The 22,841-nt window shown below is 46.5% G+C and overlaps 1 protein-coding gene across 2 annotated transcripts in view; it reads left to right on the forward strand.

Moving 5' to 3' along the window:
• The first annotated feature begins 3,794 nt into the window (after window positions 1–3,794).
• B3GNT2 (UDP-GlcNAc:betaGal beta-1,3-N-acetylglucosaminyltransferase 2) overlaps window positions 3,795–22,841 on the forward strand; it is a 31,264-nt gene continuing 12,217 nt past the window's right edge. For both annotated transcript variants that reach the window (XM_054728473.1, XM_008147561.3), the window contains exon 1: window positions 3,795–4,031. The gene's annotated coding sequence lies outside the window, so the exon portion shown is untranslated. The remainder of the gene's footprint in view (window positions 4,032–22,841) is intronic.

Below are 22,841 nucleotides of genomic sequence, written 5' to 3' on the forward strand. Positions count from 1 at the left end.
CAAGGAAGAAACAAACATTTATCAAGCACCAAGTATCTACAGGCACTTGGTCACATATGACCTCATTTCCCCTTCCTGGGAACTCTTTGAGTAGGTGTTACTATACTTATGAGGACACACAGGGCTTATTCCTAGAGTGGGATCTGAATCTGAGTTTGTAGACTTCCATAACATGATTTTTCACCACCAGCAGCCAAGACCTAACCCCCTGTGTCCATCTGAGGTGGCTCATGCTTATCTCTAAGTGACCATTAGACCTCACAGTCATTACCATGACTGGATTGCTGCAGGGTTAGAGAGGACTTGGAGCTAGAGGTACTTCCTTTTTCAATAAGATCCAATTAGAGTTGGCAGATAAGTCTTAATTTTTCGGAAATCGTCTGTGCTCTCCTTAGTTGGACAACTTTGACCTTTGGTGAAGGCCAGCAGATCTTTGTTATGCCCCTTGGAAATCACTGCTTTTTAACAGTTGTGTTTACCACCGAGATGGTTTCCGGACCCAGGAAAGCTTTACAAAGGATGATGCTGGCAAAGAGGCATTAGGTTCTCTAATAGGCTTATGCCTTGATAATCATATTAATGGCATTGTCTCATGCTTGATGCTACAATTATGGGCCTCTCCTCTAGCATGCAATTTTGCAGTCTGATAACAATTAGGAGTATGATTTTGCATTTCTCCTTAATGAAAGTTCCATTCACCAAAATAACATGATGATCCTAATAGAGATGACTGTTCCCTTCAAATTGCTGACCTTATATCCCATCGCAATGTCACATACAAGCTGGACTTTACTAACCTGGGAATTCTGAAGTTTTCTAGCATCAAGACTCCATGGGATATGGAGCAAATCCCTTGGAATCATGATATTGGTTTCTGGTATCTTCATCTGATAATAAGGTTTTATGTTTCTCTTGTTGTAAAGTCAAAGTAATCTTGGGGGAGAGGGAAGGGTTTGCTTTAGGAGCCAGATAATGTTTAGCCTGTAACTCAATTGTTCAACATTCACGATATTATCTCTAGTATCAGGTGTTTGGCCTCTAGAAAGCTAATTTGGGGGCCTTCTTTTTCTCATTTGCAAGTTCCAAAGGATTTGGACTGAAATTCTAAGAATAATTCCATCTTTCCATTAGTAATTAATATTTCAACCATTGACAGAGGTGGCTGTTTTTTCCTGTAGTTTTCATGGCCTCACCTGGGACTGGTTAATAGACTAACACAACACTGCTATCCTTCTGGAGCAACCTAAGTCCATAGCATTCTAGGATATGAGATTTGGGGATCTGTGCTGCTGATGCTACCCTTCAGAACTCAGCTCAAATGTCACCTCCTCTTGGATTTCTCAGACAAATGGGACCCTAAACTCCCTTTGGCTCATATCACAGCTGTAATTATGTAATTGATAGTGCATTTAAATGTTAAGCCCTTCTCTCTCCAGCTGGACTGTGAATGCCAAGAAGGAAGAGTTTGCCTGCCATGTTCACCACTCCAGTGCCTAGCCCTGTGCTGTGTACCTAGTAGATGGTCAACACAGATTTGTTAAACATATGAATATCTAATTTAAATAACTAAATAACACATCTTTACCTAATGATGGTGGACTTAAGCCCCAACTCAAGAGTACAGACTACAGCCAAGTGGGTGCGGAATTTAGTCCCTAGAGACAGTGTAACTGTTACAGATAACACTTTCAGCCGCATTAATTAATAGCTCAATGGAGAGAATGCCCTTATTTTTTTAAATTTCAGGGCCTGCACAGCTTTTGGCAGCTGCAAAGGATACAAGCTAATTTCCTTGTTGGCTGCCAGCTGACAGTTGTAGCAGTTCCTTAACGAAAAACTCCTTGGCTAGCAGTTCCTGAAAGTCTGTCTGTGGCTAGTGGGAGTGCAGTTAAAGGGAAGACACATATGCATAGAAACAATGTTACCAATCCGATGGCACAGAAGAATCTTCAGATGTTAGTGTTCAATCCTAGCAATTAAAGAACGGCTTACAGATACTTTATTTAAACCAAGGCACATGGACTCAGAATTAATTGTTTTGACACAAAATGAAAGATCTAGACTTCATTTGTTTATTAATTAATACTTCCTGTAGAGTTCTTAAAGATATTCTAATTTCTCTAAAATGTTTATCAGCTTTCTAAATTATGAAAGTTAATATACTGGAAAAGTACAAAATTTAAGGTCAGTGAAGGTATAAAATTCATTTCTCCTCCTCCAACACCCCTACCCCGCACTTGGGGTAACTACCAGTCAGTGTGCACCCTTCCAGATGTTTTTCTATGAATTCGCAAAAATCCAACTTGTTTCTTGGACATTATGCCGTACTCTTAGGAGAATCATGTGATCCACACAAAAGCAAAAAGGCCTGGAGGCTGCAAATAAAAACTTCCCTAGCTCTGACTGAGAATTCCTGTTTCCAGTGGAACCGCAGGGCTCAGCGCATCCAGCAACGCGCTCTTCTTCCGCGCTAGTTTAAAACGGAGTGGGCTGAGCGCACAGGTGCCTGAGATTCCTACAGAAACCATTTTGGGCTAATTCCGCCTCGGAAAGGCTTCTAAAAAAAATGCAAATAGTCGAGGGTGGAGTGTCCTTAATTCCTCAGTCTCGTTATCTAGAAGGGGAACGCTGCTCTTTTCCCGGAGAGATAAGGACCAAAGCAGGTGAGGCGGCTTTCCATTACGCCTGGGGCCGGGCTTACCTTCCAGCGGAGCGCACTCAGGACAAGCTGGCTGCTCCGGGCCTTTCAAGCCAGGGCAACCTCCCCTGGTTACCTGGGGTCCCCAAGGTTGTGTCCACAGCTCAGCTTAGAATGCAGTGCTCTGGCGAGCCCGCAGGGGCGCTGGCGGTCCCCAGAGTTCTGGCCGGTGAGTGTCTTTGGCGCCAAGCCCCCACCATCCCCGGGGAGCCGGGTGTGTGTGTGTGTGTGTGTGTGTGTGTGTGTGTGTGTTAGAGTTCAGCCATTTGCCATTTAGGTTGCACCGAGGTATACGCCCTGCCCCTTGGGCCGCGGCACGGGTTCGAGGCCCAGCCTCTGGGAACTTTGCGTTTCCATTTCCGGAGACACCCGTGGATCCTCGAGGAAACCTGCAAGGACACCGCAAGGGGAACTAAAACTGCCCCCTCGCCATGTCCCTAAGCAGCTTCACAAATCTGAAGACGGGGTGGCTGTGGCAAATAGGGCGCCACCCGCAGGCCTTGCAATCTAGGGCATCCTTTGGGCACCTAAGAATGGTGGGCAGAAAGCGTTGGTCAGGTCCCGCTTTGGCCCCGATTCCCCCTCCCCCCACCTCCCCCGGTGGAACCTCGCGTTTTGCGGGGACGCAGCCGTCCAGGCACCTGAGGTTTGGCCACAAACCGGCTGTGGCCTGAAACGGTGACTGCAGCCCAAACGAGGCCACGTGCTTAGGCCCCCAACATCAGACCTACTGCCAGAGGGGCGGCCTGCCGCGCAGGGTGCGGGTCGGACAGGAAACGGGCCATAGTTCTTTTGAACTTCTGGCTGCCCCCTTCCCCCGGAGGGCCCGCTTTCGGGGTCGCTTCCCTCCAGCGCAACCTTTTTGCTTTCCAGGTGCGGTCCCGGGCAGCCGGGAGGAGCGCCGGCCGGGGCGGGTCCTGGGCGCCGACCCGCTGACAGCCGGCAGCTGGGCCTTTCCCCGACCGGGGGCGGCGGGCGGCGGGCGGGGCCGGGAGGTGACGTGCGGGGTGGTGCCGGGCCTGATTGGCCGGTCGGGCGGGGCGGGGCGGGGCGGGGGCGAGGGCGGGGCGCGCCCGGGAGCCCAGGGCGGCGACTGGGCGGGGAGCTGGGTCCCGAGCGAGGCGCAGCTGCCGCGGCGGCAACAAGTGCGGGAGCCCCAGCCGAGCCGGCGCTGTTCCCGTCGCCGACACCGACGGGCCGCCAGTCGCGGGCGCAACGCATGGAGCGTGAGCGGCGGCGGTCGCCGGGCTGAGCCGCGCCGAGCGGCCCGGACGTGGATGTGGCCGCGCTATCCCGCCCCCGCCCCGCGGAGCAGAAGCTGCTGCGGGACAAGGTAGGGCCGAGCGGGTGGGCACCCCGCCGCTTCCCTCTCCCCCCGACTTCCCCAGGCCAGCTCCGCTCCCCGCAAACTGCTCCCCGGAGCTCCCCTCCCCGCACCCCCGCCACTGGCCTCCCGCCTCTCCAGCCCTCACCCCGCTCTCCGTGCCGGCGTCTCCGCGGAGGAAGCAGCCCCAGGTGGCTCCTGCCGCATTTAGCGTCCTCCCCCCGCACCCACCCCCCCCCACCCCCACCCCCACCCCGCTCCTCGGACTGGAAGGGGATCGGGAGAGCCCGCGGCAGCGTGTCTGTGGAGCTTGTGGCCCCATCCCAAGGGCCCGGGGATCCGGGACATGCCCCCCTCCCCCGCCCCGCTGCACCCCAACTTCCGGGGGAGCCCGCGCCAGGGTGCTGCGGGCACTGCGAAGGGGCGTGAGGCGCCGGGCGTCCTCTTCGGGGTTGCTCCGGCGTGTCGGGGAGCAGGGCCGTGCGTGAATTCGCTCCCGCACCCTCGCACCCCGCACTGGCGCCGCGCCGGTCTCCCGTGCCGCAGGGGGAGATCAGGTGTTTCGTAAGCCGGAGGGCCGCCGCGGCCTCTCCCCGCCTCCCCCCGCCTGCCGCGGCCCCCTCCGGGTCCCCGCAGACTGGGGTCTGCGAAACTTAGGGAGAAGCTTCCGCTTTGACCTCTAAAACAATGCTCCCCGGGCCCGCGGTGAATGATTAGCCAGGCTCAGACCGGGGGAGCGCGGGCGGGGGTGCGGGAGCGCGGCCGCTGCAGAACCCCTCCCGGGAGGAGGCGCCGGGGGGTGCCCTCCGCGGGCTGTGGGCGCTGGTCCTGGCGGCGACCCGGGGTCGGCAGGCGGCCCCTTCTGGAGGCAAGAAGACGGAGTTCCCTTCATTTCCAGGCCACAGCGCTTGACACTCGGAGCTGGGGAGCCCCGCTCCTCCCCAGGAACTCCCCACAAGTTGCCCCGCGTGAAGGCTCATCTGTGAAAAGAACGTGCACATTTGAACCCCTGGTTGTCGAGGAGGCTCTCTCGTTCCTGCCTGAAACGTGGGGGGGGGGGGTATGCTGGTCTTTGCTCCCCTACCACCCATGGCCTCCTGACCCCCCTACCCACCCCCTCCCGCATCTTCGCAGAACGATGGTTTACAACAATTATATTCTCCCGCCCCTCCCTGTTTGGAGGTTTGCTTTAGATTTCAGATGGCGGAGCCAGTTGTTGGAAATGGGCTCCTACTTGTTGTAATAAAATTTTCCAGAGTAATTGTGCCTCGGAAGGTGATGGGATGGTTCACGATGAGGCCAGAGGCCAGCTGAGCCGGGACTGGGACTAGAAAGGCGGGGAGAGGTGATCCCAGGCCAAGGGCTCTCTGGCCGCTTCGTGGTCGCACCCATCAGATCTTGACAACTGACCCGAGGTCTGGGCGGCCACTTCCCACTGCCCTAGTTTTCACTTCTGTTTCTTTTGAATAGAGGTTGTTAAGCCCGGTGGAATTTGGGAGAGTTTTACACGGAGTCTCTGTACTCGTAAATCAGATTAGATTTTAAGACCAGGTTGAGTAAACCTTTCCCTGCTGCCCAGCCTTATCAAATGTCTTTATCTTTAGATCTTTTTGAAATGACTTTTTTTTTTTCTTTTTCTGTTTGGAATACAGCTTTCCCCCTTAGGAATCTCCCTACAGCAGGTGGTCACTGCTGACCATTGAGATTTTGTGCAGATGGCGCAGGTGTATGGTGAAAAGGTCTAATTCTCCACGAAAGTTCAAAGTTTCCACCCTCACTGTTCACTAATCTTGATTCTACCCCGTACTGTTCAGTGACCCTGGGCAAGTTTAGCATCCCTGCCTCATTTTCCATATCTGGCTTTGTGGATGGTAATGTCTGCTCTACCAGGTAGTTTCTTTTTTTTTTTTTTTTTTTTATTAAGGTATTATATGTGTACATATTTTACCATTGCCACCCCCCACCCTACCAGGTAGTTTCTGAGGGCAAATAGTTTGCCTAACTTTGCATCCTGGCCGTTCAGAAGTGCTTAATGAGCGGTGGACATTGTGTCATCAGTATAGAAGTTCCTCCATGCACCAACTTCCCCTTGAACGAAAAAACAGTAACTGGTATGGAAACCGTTTGGATTTGTCTGACTGAAAGATACTAAAGTTGCTAAAAATAGTAAAGTGAAACTGATAATTTATGGTTGATTTCCCCCCTGTACATTTTGTTTAAATGGATGGCTTAAAAAAATATATAAAAGAGTTACATTAGGAAATTAATGTGTCCAAATATTCTTAATCATTTTTCTTTACATGACACATTGTTGGTACAAAGCTAAGATATTCTTGATAGAAATATGTGGGTCTTTTCCAACTGATTCAGGGATAAGAGAAAAGGTGGTGACTCTTTAGTTTCACAAAGAAACCTTGAAACTTTAAGTTTTAGTTTTCTGGTAATGCTGGTTTAAAAAAACAACAAAAAGAAACATAATGTGGGGGTGCTGACCCAGAGCTGTGAAAATGCCTGAAGCACTTTCTGTCCTTACATACTGGGTCAGTGCTTTTAATTCTTTCTAATTTGCTTAAGAGCTACACTATTTGACTCTACTCAGGTTTTTTTTTTTTTTTTTTTGGACAGTTTTATTGGACATTTTATGAAAGACTAAAAATTAATAAATGCAAACAGTTACTTTTATAAACATTGAGATTCTTGCATCTGGGATAACATTTGGTTATGTAATCTATTACAACACATCAATGGTGGGGTATAAATTACCAGTACTGAAAATTTTCCATAAAAGGCCTTTTGATCTTATATATGCAGATGCCCAAGGGCAACAAAAATCATTTCAGTCAATTGCCTGCCATTTCTAGTGTGCACAGAAGGCTAAAATGTGAATTAAATTGGGCTCTGACAATTTGAAAGTTGGGTTTCCCGAAAGCACCTAGTAAAGACCACAGCACATAAACCCAACAGGTGTGGATCCAGCTGCCTTCTCCCTGCCCCCCACGGTGTGATAACTGTTACTAGGTGCTTGCCAAATGTGTCTCCACATTGTAGGAAGAATAAATTCCTCTCTCTGGGGAGGCAATTACGGTTTGGATTAAGAGGTGTGCGTATGTGTGGGATAAAGCTTTGAGAGAATTGATGTAATGATTTCATCATCAAAGGCTGGTGATGAGGCTTTGCTAGTCTGAACAAAACTTCTGTGGGAAGAACTTGTTACTTGATGAAGAATTTGTTACTAGAGCGTATGTGTCACAATTACTTTACTGCCGCGAAAGTTACTTGTATGAGTTTTCTTTTGTTACAACTCTTAGTTGAGATTTTGCACTCACTGCGTTGCCCCTACTGTGAGTTTTATCCTCCTTGCCCATTAGCTTTGTCCTTTAGTCTTGTTTTAATTCTTGTAACCAAAAAAAAAATCAAGCTTCTTTTGAGAGTTAGCATTGTTGATAAAGTTATAACATATGTCTTGAAATAGTAGCTGTAATTTTAGGTTTAGGTATTTACATAGATAGCTCTACGAATACTGTTACAAATTATTTTCTGTGCATCTATGAACATTCCCTTGGAGCAGGGTTTATTTTACAATTGTTTTTATTCAGCCTGGCTGCTGTTGGTTCAGTGGCTGAGCGTAGGCCTTTGAACCAGGAGATCACCATTGGATTCCAGGTCAGGGCACGTGCCTGGGTTTCTGCCTCGATCCCCAGAAGGGGGCGTGCAGGAGGCAGCTGATCAATGATTCTCTCTCATCGATATTTCTCTTTCTCTCCCTCTCCCTTCCTCTCTGAAATCAATAAAAAACATATTAAAAATAGAATAAAATCAATAAAAAAATTGTTTGTTTTTATTCTGATATGGCTACAGTGGAAATTCCCAGTAGCCAGGAAATTGATACTATCTACTTTTCATTCTGTGGCATTTAAAAATACATTTATTATTCTAATTTCTTCACTCTGGTGTGGTTAGGATGTATGTTGCTTACCAGAATGTTTTTAAAAACTCATTTTCTAAGAGAATCAATTTTAGATTGTGGCTGTGTTCTGTCAGTGTGGCTATGTGGTGATTTAGTGGTTAAGAGCATGAACTTTGGAGTCAATCAAATGAGGATTTTTTTTTTTTTTAGCTTGAGGTATAGCAAACAGTAAAGTGTGTGAAGTGCACTAATATTAAGTGTGCAACTGATGGATGTGTGTCCACCACCCATCACGAAGTAAATGTTTTCAGTAGCCCAGAATGTGCTGTGCTCCTTCTGGTCAGTATTCATTCACAAAGGGAACTGATATTCTGACTTATATCATCTTAGCTGAGACTCATGTCATCACAGATTGGTTTTGTCTGTTCTTGAACTTCAAATAAGTGGAATTACAGAATCATACAATGTGTAGTCTTTTGTGAAACAAACCTGGATTTGAGTTCCATTTTGCAACTTACTGTGTGACTGTGGTTACAGTGTGACTAAGTTACTTAACCTCTCCGAATCTCAGTTTCTCATTTGTGAAATGGAGAATTAAAGCCCTGTTGTAGATTAGCTAAGAATATTAACGTGATGAAACATCTAAAATACCTAGCACGGTACCTGACATGCAGCTTCCTCATTCCCCTTTCATTTCTTTAAAAAGGTGGTAACTAAAGCAACTATACAATATAGGTTTTGATATGCTGTTTCATTATCTATAATAATAAAAGCGTAATATGCTAATTAGACCGGACAGCCGGACAGCCGGACAACCTTCTGGATGAAGTTGGGGCTGTGAGGACTGAGCCCCTTGCACCAATTTCATGCATCGGGCCTCTAGTAAACTTATAAAGGTTTCTCATTGAAACTTAGAGGCCAAATCTTTTTTTAATTTTATTTTTATTGATTTTTTACAGAGAGGAAGGGAGAGGGATAGAGTGCTAGAAACATCGATGAGAGAGAAACATCAACCAGCTGCCTCCTGCACACCCCCTACCGGGGATGTGCCCGCAACCAATGTACATGCCCTTGACTGGAATCGAACCTGGGAGGGACCCTTCAGTCCGCAAGCCTACGCTCTATCCACTGAGCCAAACCGGTTTCGGCTAGAGGCCAAATCTTGATTCAGCACTTTGTTGATCTAGCATTTAGCTTAAATAAGACATAGTTTCTTAGTAGTTGATCCCTTATTATTTTTGATTGACATTTCCTCTGTAAGTCATGAGATGACAGTCATTGAAATGTCCCATTCAGAGCTGGTGGGTCACCTGTGTGATGTGACCGGGTGTGCAGGAGGGTGCAGAGATGACAGCTAGTTTACACTCTATTGAAAGGCCCACAGAAGAGTTTAGTTTCAGTAAGAGGCATTGGTAAGTGCCCAGGATGCCCAGAATAAAACTTACAGCTTTATGTTTTGTGAAATAATTGTTTCAGAAGTGAAAGCACAGGGCCAGCTGTTAATGCGTGCTTCAGAAAAGCCACTTAAAATGTTTTCAACTTTTATAATCTTACTCTATAAGGGGTATACTAGTATATTCAGTGGGCTCATGTCCCCAGTGTTTTGGTGGTTTTATTGGATACTTTTTTGGGAGTCATTTTTCAAATTTTTAATTGAACTTATTGGGGTGACATTGATTAATAAAATTACACAGGTTTCAGGTGTACAATTCTATAATACAGCATCTGTATATTGTATTGTGTGTTCACCACCCAAAATCAAGTCTCTTTCTGTCATCAATTATCCCCTCTTCTACCTCTTCTCCTCCTCCCCATTTTCTCTGGGAATCACCATACTGTTGTTTGTGTCTATGAGTATTTCTTTTTTCTGCCTAATTCCTTCACCTATTTCGCCCAGCCTCCCAGTCCCCCTCTCTTCCAACAGCCGTCAGTCTGTTTCCATATTCAGTATGTTATTGATTAGTATTTTGTTCATTAGGTTCCACATGTAAGTAAAATCATATGGTATTTGTCTTTCTCTGGCTGGCTTATTTCACTTAGCATAATACTTCTCCATGTCCATCCCTGCTGTTGCAAATGGTAAGATTTCCTTCCTTTTTTTTTTTTTTACGGCCAAGTAGTATTCCGTTGTGTAAATGTACCACAGCTTTTTTATCCACTCATCTACTGATAGGCACTTGCATTGCTTCCAAATCTTGGTTATTGTAAATAATGCTGCAGTGAACATAGGGATGCATATAGTATTCTTTTTAGATCAGTGTTTTGGGTTTCTTTGGATATATTCCCAGAAGTGGAATCTCTGGGCCATATGGCGGTTCCATTTTAAAATGTTTGGGGAAACTCCATACTGTTTTCCATAGTGGCTGCACCAGTCTGCATTCCCATCAACAGTGCACAAGGGTTCCCTTTTCTCCACATCCTCACCAACATTTATTATTTGTTGATTTATTTACAATAACCATTCTGACAGATATGAAGTGATATCTTAATTGTGGTTGGTTTTAATTTGCATTTCTCTGATGATTACTGACATTGAGCATCTTTTCAAATGTCTATTGGCCATCTGTATGTCCTCTTTGGAGAAATGTCTGTTCAGGTCCTTTGTCCATTTTTAAATCGGACTGCCTTTTTTTTTTTTTTTCAGTTGTATAAGTTCTTTATAAATTTTGGATATTAACCCCTTTCAAATTTATCATTGGCGAGTATGTTCTCTCATTCAGTGGGTTGTCTTTTCGTTTTGTAGATGGTTTCCTTTGCTGTGCAAAAACTTTTCAGTTTGATGTAGTCCCTTTTGTTTATTTATTTTGTTTGTTTGTTTCTCTTGCCTGAGGAGACATATCAGAAAAAAATACTGCCCTGAGAAATGTCCAAGATTTCCTTGCCTGTTTTTCCTCTAGGATTTTTATAGTTTTGATTCTTACATTTAAGTCTTTAATCCATTTTGAGTTTATTCTCTATGGTGTAAGAAGGTGGTCTAATGTCATTTTTTTTGCATATATCTGTTCCATTTTCCCAACATCATTTATTGAATAGACTATCTTTATCCCATATGTTCTTGTCTCTTTTGTTGAACATTAATTGACCATAAAAGCATGGATTTATTTCTGGGCTCTTTATTTTGTTTCATTGATCAATATGTCTGTTTTTATGCCAGTACCATGCTGTTTTGATGTCCTTGTTGTATAGTTTTATATCAGGTAGCGTGATTCCTTCAATCTTGTTCTTCTTTCTCAAGATTGCGGTGGTTGTTCGGGGTTTTGTGTGGTTCCATATACATTTTTGGAATATTTGTTCTAGTTCTATGAAATATGCCATTGGCATCATGATACGAATTGCATTCAATCTATAAATTGCTTTGGGTAGCATTGACATTTTAATAGTGTTGACTTTTCCTATCCATGAACACGGTATGTGTTTTCACTTATTTGTATTTCTTCATTTTCTTTCTTCAGTGCTTATAATGTTTCAAGTACAGGTCTTTTAGTATTTTAAATGTTTAAATGCAATTGTACATGGGATGGTTTTCTTAGTTTCCCTTTCTGGTAGTTCATTATTGATGTATAAAAATGCAACTGATTTCTGGATATTTATTTTGTATCCTACTACTTTACTGAATACATTTATCAGTGGAATCTTTAGGGTTCTCTATATACAGTATCACGTCATCTGAAAATAATGACAGTTTTACTTCTTCCTTTCCAATTTGGATGCCTTTTATTTCTTCTTCTTGTTTGATTGCTGTGCTTAGAACTTCCCATACTATGTTGAATCAGTGGTGAAAGCAGACATCCCTCTTTGTTCCTGATCTTCAGGGAAATGCTTCTAATTTTTGCCCATTGAGTATGATGTTGTCTGTGAGTTTGTCATACATTTTATTACATGGAGGTATGTTCCCTCTATTTTCACTTTGCTGAGAATATTTAATATAAATGAGTGCTAGATTTTAACAGGTGCTTTTCCCGCATCTATGGATATGATTGTGTGTTTTTTATTCTTCATTTTGTTTATGTGGTGTATCACATCTATTGATTTGCGGATAATGTACCAACCTTGCATCCCCAGAATAAATCCCACTTGATCATAGTGTACTAGTGTCTTTTTTAAAAAAAACATATATAAATTTTAACTTCAGAGAGGAAGAGAGAAGGACAAAGATAGAAACATCAATGATGAAAGAGAATCATTGATCGGCTGCCTCCTGTACGCCCCCTACTGGGGATTGAACCCGCTACCCGGGCATGTGCCCTTGACCAGAATTGAACCCGGGGCCCTTCAGTCCACAGGCCAAGCTGTAAACACCAAGCCACAGCAGCTAGGGCTGCATCTGTACACTTCTTAAATGAGCTTAGGAAAAACACATTGCCACCACTTGACACAAATTGAAAACAGATTGTGTGGCCCTGCGTAGAGAGACCTGGCAGAGAGGGCAGGAGGCCCTGAAGGCCTACGCTCAAGTCTGTCCTCGCCCTGGCTCCTACTGGTGGCCGGACCGTTGTCAGGAGAGCTGGGCCGCAGTCCCTCAGAGGGACCCCTGGCCTCCAGATTGCAGTGGCTGAGAAGGAAAGCCTGTACGTGGAGCGCCCCGCCCCATAAGACCTCACGCGGATATATAATGAAATAGCCGTTTCTTCACTTAGAGCATGCACTGATTGAGTACTTAGTGTATACTTAGCACAGTGCTTGGCCCCATGCGTATTCCTAGGTGGGTCAGGCACAGTTCTTGCGCTCAAGGAATTAGCAGTCTGGTAGAAACTCTAACCAGAAGCAGATGAAATTGTGCTTACTAGGGACAGAAGCCAAGTGCCAGGTTGGGGCAGCTATGACAGGCATCCCGAGGAGGTGGTGTTGGGGCTTAGCCTTTAAAGGGTGAATACTCTTCAGGGGCAGAGAAAGGAGGGTGGGGCAGTGGGGATGGCAGGCTTGTGGCCGTGTGTCTGGGGGAAACAGCAGGTGTGATCCCCTGGGCTTGGGGGGCAGGGTGCTTAGGAAGGGGTAACAGGACACAGTGCAGCCTTGATGACGCCGCAGAGAAGTGGCACTTGCTGGTTATGAAGGTCATGGTGAGCTGGAAAGTTCTCGTGGTGAGGGTGTAGTGACAGGTCATGGTCAGGCGTAAGTTTTGGAAGATGAGCTTGAGGTGAAGGAGAAGCAGGTGTGAGCGCGGGACTGGGTCATGTGACGGCTTCCTGGTGGGCTCCCTGCGTCCTATTTGCCCCACAACCGTATATTCTCAGAAAGAAGTTGGAGGAATCTTCAAATGTATAAAGTAAAAAGTGAAATCACTTCATACATTTCTCTACTCGGAATCCTCTGGCTCCTCGTCTCCCTCTGAGTCAAGGCAAAGTTCTTCCGGCCCTCGGCTCAGTTCACTGCAGCCACATTGGTCTCCGAGCTGGCCTGCCTCTGGCCTTCATACTGGCTGTTCCCTCTTCTTGCAGTTGCTTCCTCCCCCCACCACCTCTATGGGAAGAGAGGCTTTCTCTGACCATCCTTATCCTCATCCCCTGTTCTCTGCTTTATATTTTGTCTAAGCACTTGTCAACTTTATAAAAACTGACCACATAACTTTATTCTTCACTGTCTGTTTTAAACACTGCTGCATTTAGTTAGGTGCTTGATAATCATTGAATTAAGTCACTTTATCAGTCTTGCTGGGGGAAAAATGGAGGGCTCAAACCCAGTCAGGGATACAGAGATGGTACAGAATTAAAGTGAGCTCAAGTGTGTGTGTGTGTGTGTGTGTGTGAGAGAGTGAGAGTGAGAGAGAGAGAGAGAGAGAGAGATTGATTGATTGATTGATTGATTTGAAGGGGGGTGAGACATAGAAAGACTCTCATGGTGGGTGGGATGGGATTTGGAATCCAAATTCAAGGAGGTGTGGAAGAGGCAAGCTACAGATACAGGGCACTGTTTAACATTTAGGACATTGAAGGCTGCAGTGGTATCTAAGCGGACCCAGGGACAGGAGTATGGGGGTAGGGATAGGCTTGAGCCCAGAACTGTGGAGAGCTCCCATTTGGGGTGATGAGGCCAGGAGCAAAGGTGCAAGAGAATAAGGAAGAGGAGAATCAGGATTGGGGTGGTCTTGAACTTGAGGCGGGAGTCGAGGTGGAGGCCAGCCGTGTTAGGTATCCTGGACAGTCAGGAGAGGCCAAGGACTGCAAAGGTTGTAGAGGGTGAAGGGGGTTGGGAAAGTCATGGCACCACAAAGGCCGGGACTCTTTCAGGAGGTTGGCAGGGAGGGAAATCCTGAGGAGCCTGTGCCTGAGCCCCTGGGGAGGCAGAGCTGGAGCTGGAGACAGTGGAGATGGCCACTGAAGCGAACCCCAGGGAGCAGCAAGCGATGGTCGTCTGTTGGGGCTGTGACTTACTGAAAGGGTGACGACTGGTCCATGTGGAGAACTTAAGTCGGTTTTGGTCCCAGAGCTGACCTCCAATAGCTTTGTAACGATGGCAGCCACTTAGTAGCTTCTGTTCCCGCCCTCCACCCCACCCCTGAAAAAAAGGCCTGCGTTGCCAGCCTCACATACTGATTGTTTGAATCCAGTGCAGTCGTGAATATGAAAGTATTAGCGCTCCAGTAAGGTTATATAACCTCTATGGACCATGAGTTTGCTGTGACTTAAAATTTGTGCTTCAGAATTCTGTTGTTTATTTTCTTTAAAAAGCTCTTAACATCCACCTGCTTCTCTGATCAGGCTATAACACAATTGTGTTTTGTGTTTCTTAAAAAACAAAACAAAACAAAACAAAGCCCTTCAAGTCTGGCTCAGATTGTTCCTTGGGAAGCCTGTGATGTCTCAGAATCAAATCTATTTGTTTAGAATTGAAAGGGTCAAAGTGGGGTTGTTATAACTACCGTATTTTCTAAATATTTAACGTTTGGAACAAATGATATATGGTTTTATGTCTTATTTTTATGGTTGAATTTGACAATGCTTTATAAGGAATTTATGTCACTTTTGTTCTTGAAGTAAATGAGATGCAGCCATTTAAATGTTCTTCCTCCACTGCATAAGGAATTATTTTCTTCAAATGAACTTAAAATACCTCTCATGAATACTCCTATTTTTAACTGAATGTTTCTCTTCTGATTTTTTTCCTTCAGGGTTCTGATAGATTCTCTTAAAAAAAAACCCCACTTAATAATGAAAAGTTTCAAACAAGTACAGACACAGAGAGTGATCTGATGAGGCCTTAGGAGGCCGTCACTGGTTTCAGCACGATGGCCTCTTTCTTGTCCCTCCCCCACACATGACTAGGAGGCTGTGTAAGCGCCAGCCAGAGCGGGAGAGCAGGTCCACGCTGGACTCCAGGTGTGGGAGTCATCACTGTAGAGACAGTAGACGCTATGGGAGTGCATGGACCCCCAGGGGGAAGTGGGCAGAAGGAGAAACGCCAGGATTGTTGCCCCTGTGACAGGTGAAGGTGACATTCACAGACATACTTAAAACTAGGTGACTTAAACTGCACTTAAACCTGGTAGGAGGCCCCATTTCTAAGCGGCTCAGTAGTGTGTTCATATATTAAGCAAACAACATGTGTCCTTTTATTTTGGCAAGTAAATTTTTCTTGGCAGGTGACCACAGAGAGCGATGTTGCTATTTCATCTCTCCTTTAAATATGTCGTCAGAAGTCTTGGTTGAACAGAACCTCCCCCCCCCCGCCCCCCCATAGGACATTTGGATAAGAGGCCAAAATGTCACTGTTCTGAGGATATGTATTTTCAATCCATATGACTTACTTTGGTATTTTAAAAAAGCAAGCACCTACCGGTAACTTGTTGAAATTTAACAACACTTGAGAAAGGGAAAAGGGTCAGGAACGGAGTCTGGGAAGAGGGGACACCGTTTTGCTTGCTTGGTACCCCATTCTGAAGTTGCCACCCCAGGGCCGCTTGCCACCAGAAAGGTCGTCTCCTGGGAGGAGGGTGGTCCCTGACTCTGGAGCAGGGGTGGCTTCCCAAGGGAGCCCAATTAATTAATTAATTAATTAATAATTATTAATTTATTTTAAAATATGTTTTTATTGATTTCAGAGAGGAACGAAGAGGCGGAGGGAGATAGAAACATCAATGGCACGAGAAAATCATTGATCGGCTGCCTCCTGCACACCCCACACTGGGGATCACGCCCACAAGCTGGGCATGTGCCCTAACTGGGAATAGAACCTTGACTTCCTGGTTCATAGGTCAATCACTGAGCCATGCCGGCTGGGCGGGGGAGCCCAATTTAATTGGGTACTCAGTGTGTGTAGGGAGCAGTGCCTGGTGCTCATTTCATGGTTACAGCACGTGGAGGGTGGGGCGCCTCGGTCCTGCATCCCTCAGCGTTGAGGAGAGTGGATCTTGGTTGGCTCACCTGGAACCAGCTGGGCTGGGAAGCATTGATGGGGTTGGGGGTGAGTTCTAGGTAATGGGCTCTTGGTATTCCTTTTGAGAGGCTTCAGTTTGGGGGGAATCTGAGTGCCAAGAGGGAGGATGAAATATAATGCACTGAGGGAATTGAGGAGGAGGCAGTGGGATTTTAACCTGGACCTTCAAGAATGGGGAGGGATTGAGAAGCAAGAAAATGGACATTTTAGGCTGGGAGAAGCTACATGAGCAAAGGTGTGGGTGGGGAGGACAGCAGTTCGTAGGGGTGCTGAGGCCTCGGGAAGGGGACTTGAAGGTGGCTCACCTGGATCTAGGATCAGGTCTTTGTGAGAATGCTTAGTGGAGATGCAGATGCTGACCTCCCCTCCACCCTGGCTGTGCCAGTCATTCAGTCCATGCCTGGCTTCAGGTTTGACAGCAGCTGGGATGGACTTGCTGGATGGAGCGGCCCATCTGGGCCGCAGTGCCTGCCCCCTCCGTCCACTCTGTCTTGGGAACCTCGGACAAGTTTTTGGGAACAGTTCATTTACCTGTACAATGAAGATGCCTCAGTAACCACTTCACAGAACTGTGTATCCAGCGGGATCCTCGACGTGCTTTCTGGCACACGGACAAGCCCTCTGTGGATGGTGGGGCCTGGTGTGCCGTTGTTAATTTGTGTTGTTATAAAAAGTGCCCTGGATAGTTCCATTCCATTTCTTCATTCCTTGTCTTTTTTTCTTCCTCCCCCAAGGCATTAGACCTGTTGATTCCTTTTAGTTTAATACAACATTATTTAAATCTCTGCACATGCAAGTTCTGCACAGTGTTCTGTGATTTTCGTGCATGGTGTTAGAGTCAGGCAGTAATCTCAGGGCTGCTTCTCTAAGGGACTCCACTCGGGAGTCCTGGAGCCTGAGGTGCGTGCGTGGTGCCTGTTGCTCCTTGGTGTCCCCTTCATTGTAACCAAAGGCGAGTGCTCTCTAAGAAAACACGTTACTGGAAGCCTTCATTCTAACAGTCGAGAAATTGAGACTTCCCAAAGCAATTATTAAATTACTAGAAGTCCGATGCACGAAGATTCGTGCAAGAATGGGCCTTCCTTTCCCTGGCTGCCAGCACCGCCTTTCTGCTCTGGCCCCGGAGCCGCCTCTTTCTGCTCAGGCCCTGCCTTCTCTCGCTGCCCAGAGGCCCTGAGTGGCCGCCCCCGGGTCACTTGGCGCCTGCGTATGCAAATTAACCCATCATCTTCTTTGGGTTAATTTGCATACTCACTCCTGATGGGCTGGTGGGCGTCGCGAAGGTACAGTCAATTTGCATCTTTCTCTTTTGTTAGTGTAGATGTAAAATAAACAATGAATGTCATTGGTAGTAATTTAAGTATTTGTTCAAGTTATAAAAGAAGGCTAACTTTATTTATTTATTTATTTTTTTAATTTCTTTATTGATTAAGGTGTCACATATTTGTCCTCATCCCCCCATTCCCATCCCCCCCCCTCCCCTCGCATGCCCCAACCCCCTGTTGAACTTAACCGTTGGATAGGCTCATATGCATGCACACAAGTCCTTTGGTTGAACTCTCCCCCTCACCGCATCCTCCCCTATCCTCCCTCTGAGGCCCGATAGTCCGATCGATGCCTCCTTGCTTCTGGTTCTGTTCTTGTTCCTCAGTCTATGTTGTTCATCATTTCCCCTAGATGAGCGAGATCATATGTCACTAGATATATACTTATGAGAACTGAATGTGAGACGAGCAATAATAGTTATGCTGACAGGCAGATGGATCAGTCTGTAGTGAGTTTCTTTCTGGACCAACAGTTCTTTTGAGACCCAATTTCAATGTCCACCAGTTCCTTATGTGTACATGTCAGCACTGACCCCTCAGCTCTGGATGGTGGACAAATGGTGGTAACGGAGGTCCGACTCCCTCTGGTTTGGTCTCGGCCGGACCCAGGGGGAAGAAGGCTAACTTTAATATGCTATATGCAGTCCTAACTTGCAGCATGTTTTCTTGATTTGGGGAGGTTATATTTTGGAAGACAAATGTATACTTTTATTTATTTGGTGAAGATGCTCTCCAGCTCTACATTTGATGGGGACAAGAATTGCCAAATGTAATTTAATAGAATTTGGCCGGTCGGTGGCTGATTTGAGAGTGTGTAGGATACCTGGTGGAAATGACATAAATGAATCTCTGTGCCAGGGGACATGGGGGCTTGAATTTGGCTGCTCACGGGCTGAACATTTGGTGATTGTTTTAAAATCTGAAGTTTCGACTTCTGTTTGTGGTCATTCATCACAAGCCAGGGAATTAAGTGCTGGGGAATGATGTAATTTTTTAAAGCCAATTTTAAAACTTTGAGGAAGTCAACTTTGAATTTAGTTTAATTAGTCTTTTTTAAGTTTTTAATTTTTATATAGTTGACTTTATCAATTTATTTTTATTGCTTTCAGAGAGAGGAAGGAAGAGAGAGAGAGAGAGAAACATCAATTATGAGCAAGAATCATCAATCAGCTGCCTCCTGCATGCCCTGACCAGGAATCGAACCGTGACTCCCTGGTTCAAGGGTCCACGATGAACCAGAGTCACACCGACCAGGCTCAGTTAGTCTTTAATTGAAATTTGCATGCATTTGCTATGTAAAATGATACTAATCTCTTTTCCAATACCTATTTGAAAATATTCTTTCTTAATCGATTTTCACCAGCTTTTCTCTCTACGTGTCTACAGACACAAGTGCCCACACAGCAGGCACCAGATTTCCTTCTCCCCCCACTTCCCCGCATCAAGATTGCAAACCATGGCTGATGGCCTACTTACTTCCAGAAGCATTTATTCAAGGTCACTTTGATAACTGTGGGTTTATATAATGGAACTTTGTTTCTAGTCCAGCCCTGTAATTTATGCTCTGTGGGTTTTTATTAATTTTTTAATTTTTTATTAATTTTTAATTGCCTCCTTCCTCCCCTCCCCACTCCTTGGGCCTAAGTTTATTTACAGATTTAATTGTATGAGACTGTTTCCTGCGATGTGACCCCAGGTACTGCTGTCCCAGTGGGTGAGGGATGAGGCATTGAGGGGAAAGTACAGAATTGGAAAAGGCTGATGACCCTTATGATGAGGGGTGGCGGGGACCGAGGAGGGGTTGGGGGGAATGAGGGATCGGCAACTAGACAGCCAGGGGTCTGGGGGGCCTGGAAATGTAGGGCCTGTGCGTGAAATTATTCAGCAATGATTTGTCTAGAGCAGTGTATCAAAAAGATCAAAGAATAAAAGTTAATATTCCTTCCTTTACTGCTCCACCCCTTTTATGTACTGTTTGTCCTCAAGTTTATTGCCTGATAGATTGTCTGAGAGGCAGACACCAGAGATATAGAAATGAACACGGCCCAGCCCCACTCCTGGAGGCCCACACTTCCTGTTGGTGTGTCAGACTTGTTAACAACAAGGTGTGATAAGTCAGGTGGGACAGCTGAGGGGAAGTAATAAAAACACACCCACCTGGTGGGAGAGATCCAGGAAGATACCATAAGAGGTGATGCTGGGCAATTGACCTCTATGTTTTTTTATGTTAGGAGGCTTAGAATGGAATCTGTAGACAGTGACAAAACAGACGTTGTCACTAATAATTCTCACCACCCCGGTTCTCCTCCCTATGGGTGAGCCTTGGTTTCCTCTTCTGTAAATGAGGCGGTTGGAGTAGAGGAGCTTATACGTAAAAGAAGCTCATCTACTGGTAAAGATATTCTTGTAGCTTCTTTCTGGTAATGAAACTGGATTACGCTCTGAGTGTGGATTGTTGTGTGCATGTTACAGAGAAAACAGGGTGAGATGGCTCAGTTTGTGGCCAACACGTATTCTTCCATCACCTTTTTTTTTAATTTTAAATATATTTTATTGATTTTTTACAGAGAGGAAGAGAGAGGGATAGAGTTAGAATCATCGATGAGAGAGAAACATAGATCAGCTGCCTCCTGCACACCTCCTACTGGGGATGTGCCCGCAACCAAGGTACATGCCCTTGACTGGATTCGAACCTGGGACCCTTGAGTCCGAAGGCCGACGCTCTATCCACTGAGCCAAACCGGTTAGGGCCCATCACCTTTTTTGCACAAGTGGCAACCTTTCCTCTCCGAGGCAGGAGAGCTGGGCTCCAGACCACCTCTGCGCTAACCTGCAGCAGGCCCAGGCCGTGGGACTGTGCCGGGTGCCCTTCACTTCAGGCTGTGGTGCTGGGAGGGAGGGGAATGAAAAAGCAGCATTTTCTCTGTGTAAACAGCGCTGCCAAAGAGTTTGCCTGGACTTGTTTGTGATTAGCCAGTTTGAGCCCCTGCCAATCTGTCATTCTTGAGTGTGGATAAATACCTAACACCCCTGCAGGGACGTCGCCCATGGTAAGGAAGGGACTGCATTACCAGACCAGGACCTCTGGGCGCCTGAAAGCAGGGAACAGTTCTCAACCTGCAATTTTATCTACATTATTCCCTTCGCGTGCTGATTAAGCTTCAGAATTGTCTACGTCTTCTGGGTGTCCACAAATGTAATGATTTTAGCTTCTAAATTATGTTTTTAAGCGCAACTTCTTCAAATCCTCTTTGAGTGACATTGTGTGGAAGAAAGCTTAGTCTTGGGGTCAGGGCCCAAGGTCGAAGTGCTGGCTCCACCAGGATTAGCTCTGTGACCCCAGACTGATTGCTTCACAGTTTGAAGCTTGTGAAGATTAAATGAGATGAACACGTCCCAACGTAGAAAAATGGGCAAAGGGCATGGGGATTCGGAAAATCAGGAAGGAAGCATATAAAGAGAGGGTGTAAATTAAAGCAGGAGGTGCCTTTCTCGTCAAGATTATAAAGGACAGTGTCCACAGTCAGTGTAGATAGCTCCGTGCGAGGACAAACCAGCCTGGCCTTTCTTTTTGGCTTGGGGCATGGAAGGGGAAGGGAGGGGAGTTAGTTGATTATATTCTAAATGACTTAAAAAAATTGTGTTCTCATCGTAATTTTTCCAAAGGAAACATAAGGCAGGAAAAAGACACACGTGAGGTTGTTCATTGTTTTGTTTTGTTTTTTAATTATAGGGAAAATCGGAAACAATTCATGGGTTAGTGATTGGTAAACCAGGCCAAATACCTGTTTTCCCTTAGAGGTGCATGAGAGAGCTGATGATAGATGACCTTGTTCCTGCCCCGCTGTGGACTGAATCTGCTTTACAGAAATTAAATCTCAGTGGACACAAAAGCCATTTGCAATCCACATGGACATCCAATTTGGCGTTTTTCGTTTTTCCCTTGTTTCTTTCTTGAGGGGCTGTGGGAGAAAACACATCCCTGCAGTGCCCCAGGGGCAGCATTTATTGGTGAGGCGGAGGCTTGGAGAGGCCCTGGGCCCGCCCGCCCTGACCTCCTCTTCCAGTGTGACATCAGAACCCACCTGCCCACAGACTAGCTGTGTCAGTCTCTACCTGCTCACACCCTGTGCCCTCGCCCCATCCCTTGCCTGCCCGGTTTCTCCCCACATTTATAAAATCTACCCTGTTTCCAGTTCCACTCAGGTCCTGCCGCGTCCCCTGTTGTCAGACAATAAACTGTCATGTGTTTATTGACTATCTGCCAATTCAGTGTACACGACCCGTGTTTTAGGCCTTTTCTCCTAATTTCAGAATCAAATAAAAATGTGTGTGGTTGGAGACGACCTCGAGTCGGTGGTACAGAGATTTACAGCTCGTGCCAGTTTCTGACCTGTGCCTCTCAGCTCCAAGCCCACCCTTGTGGCCTGGCCTGTGAAAAGGGATAGGAACCCTTCAGGTCCTTTGCCGTCTGTAAGTTGAGGGCTCTGAAGAGGGAGCTGCAGGAAGAAGGGATTTCCCCTCCTGGTTCCTGGTGTACTGAGTGTGTGTCTTTAGGCCCCCGGAGAGCCTGCTGCCTTTCCTGCACTCCAAGGGACCTGCCGGGCACAGCTTTTTCTGGCATTTGGCTGCTCTGTGCTTGCGCCAGCTCTGGCAGCAGCAGTGGCAGGGGAGCCTGCACCCAGCCCAGGTCACTGCTTCTCTGCACCCTCTCCTAGCCCCATGTGTGTGCACCTTGTAGACCCCATGGTCCCAGCCATCTAGTGAGCTGGCCACCCAATATTAGTCCTGAGCAGCGGCCCTGAGCTGCTCCTGGCCAAGCCATGCATAGAGATGTGCTGAGCTCCTGCAGAGAGAGGCCCCTCCAGTTCCAGTTCCAGTTCCAGTTCCAGTTCCAGCAGCACCTTGACTATCTCGGTGTGCATGATCCCCTCTGCACCCTCCTTCTCTCTGCACCCCCACACAGCAGTCTAGGCTCACCGGCATCCCCCAGGTTTGTTTCCTGTAGCCTCCGATGGGATGCTGTGTTCCAGGCTTTGTGCCTGCATCCCAGAGGGATGCTTTCCCAGAGAGTGGACCATCTCTGGCCTGTGCCAGGGACTTTATGCCACCCATACCTACTTCAGCAAGCTCCGAATGCCCCTTCCACGTTTGTCTTCTTCGTGTACTTTTCATCTGTAGGCCTAGAGCAGTGGTTGGCAAACTCATTAGTCA

This window comes from Eptesicus fuscus, chromosome 16 (genome assembly GCF_027574615.1).
Source record: "Eptesicus fuscus isolate TK198812 chromosome 16, DD_ASM_mEF_20220401, whole genome shotgun sequence".
In the NCBI taxonomy this organism is placed as follows: Eukaryota; Metazoa; Chordata; class Mammalia; order Chiroptera; family Vespertilionidae; genus Eptesicus; species Eptesicus fuscus.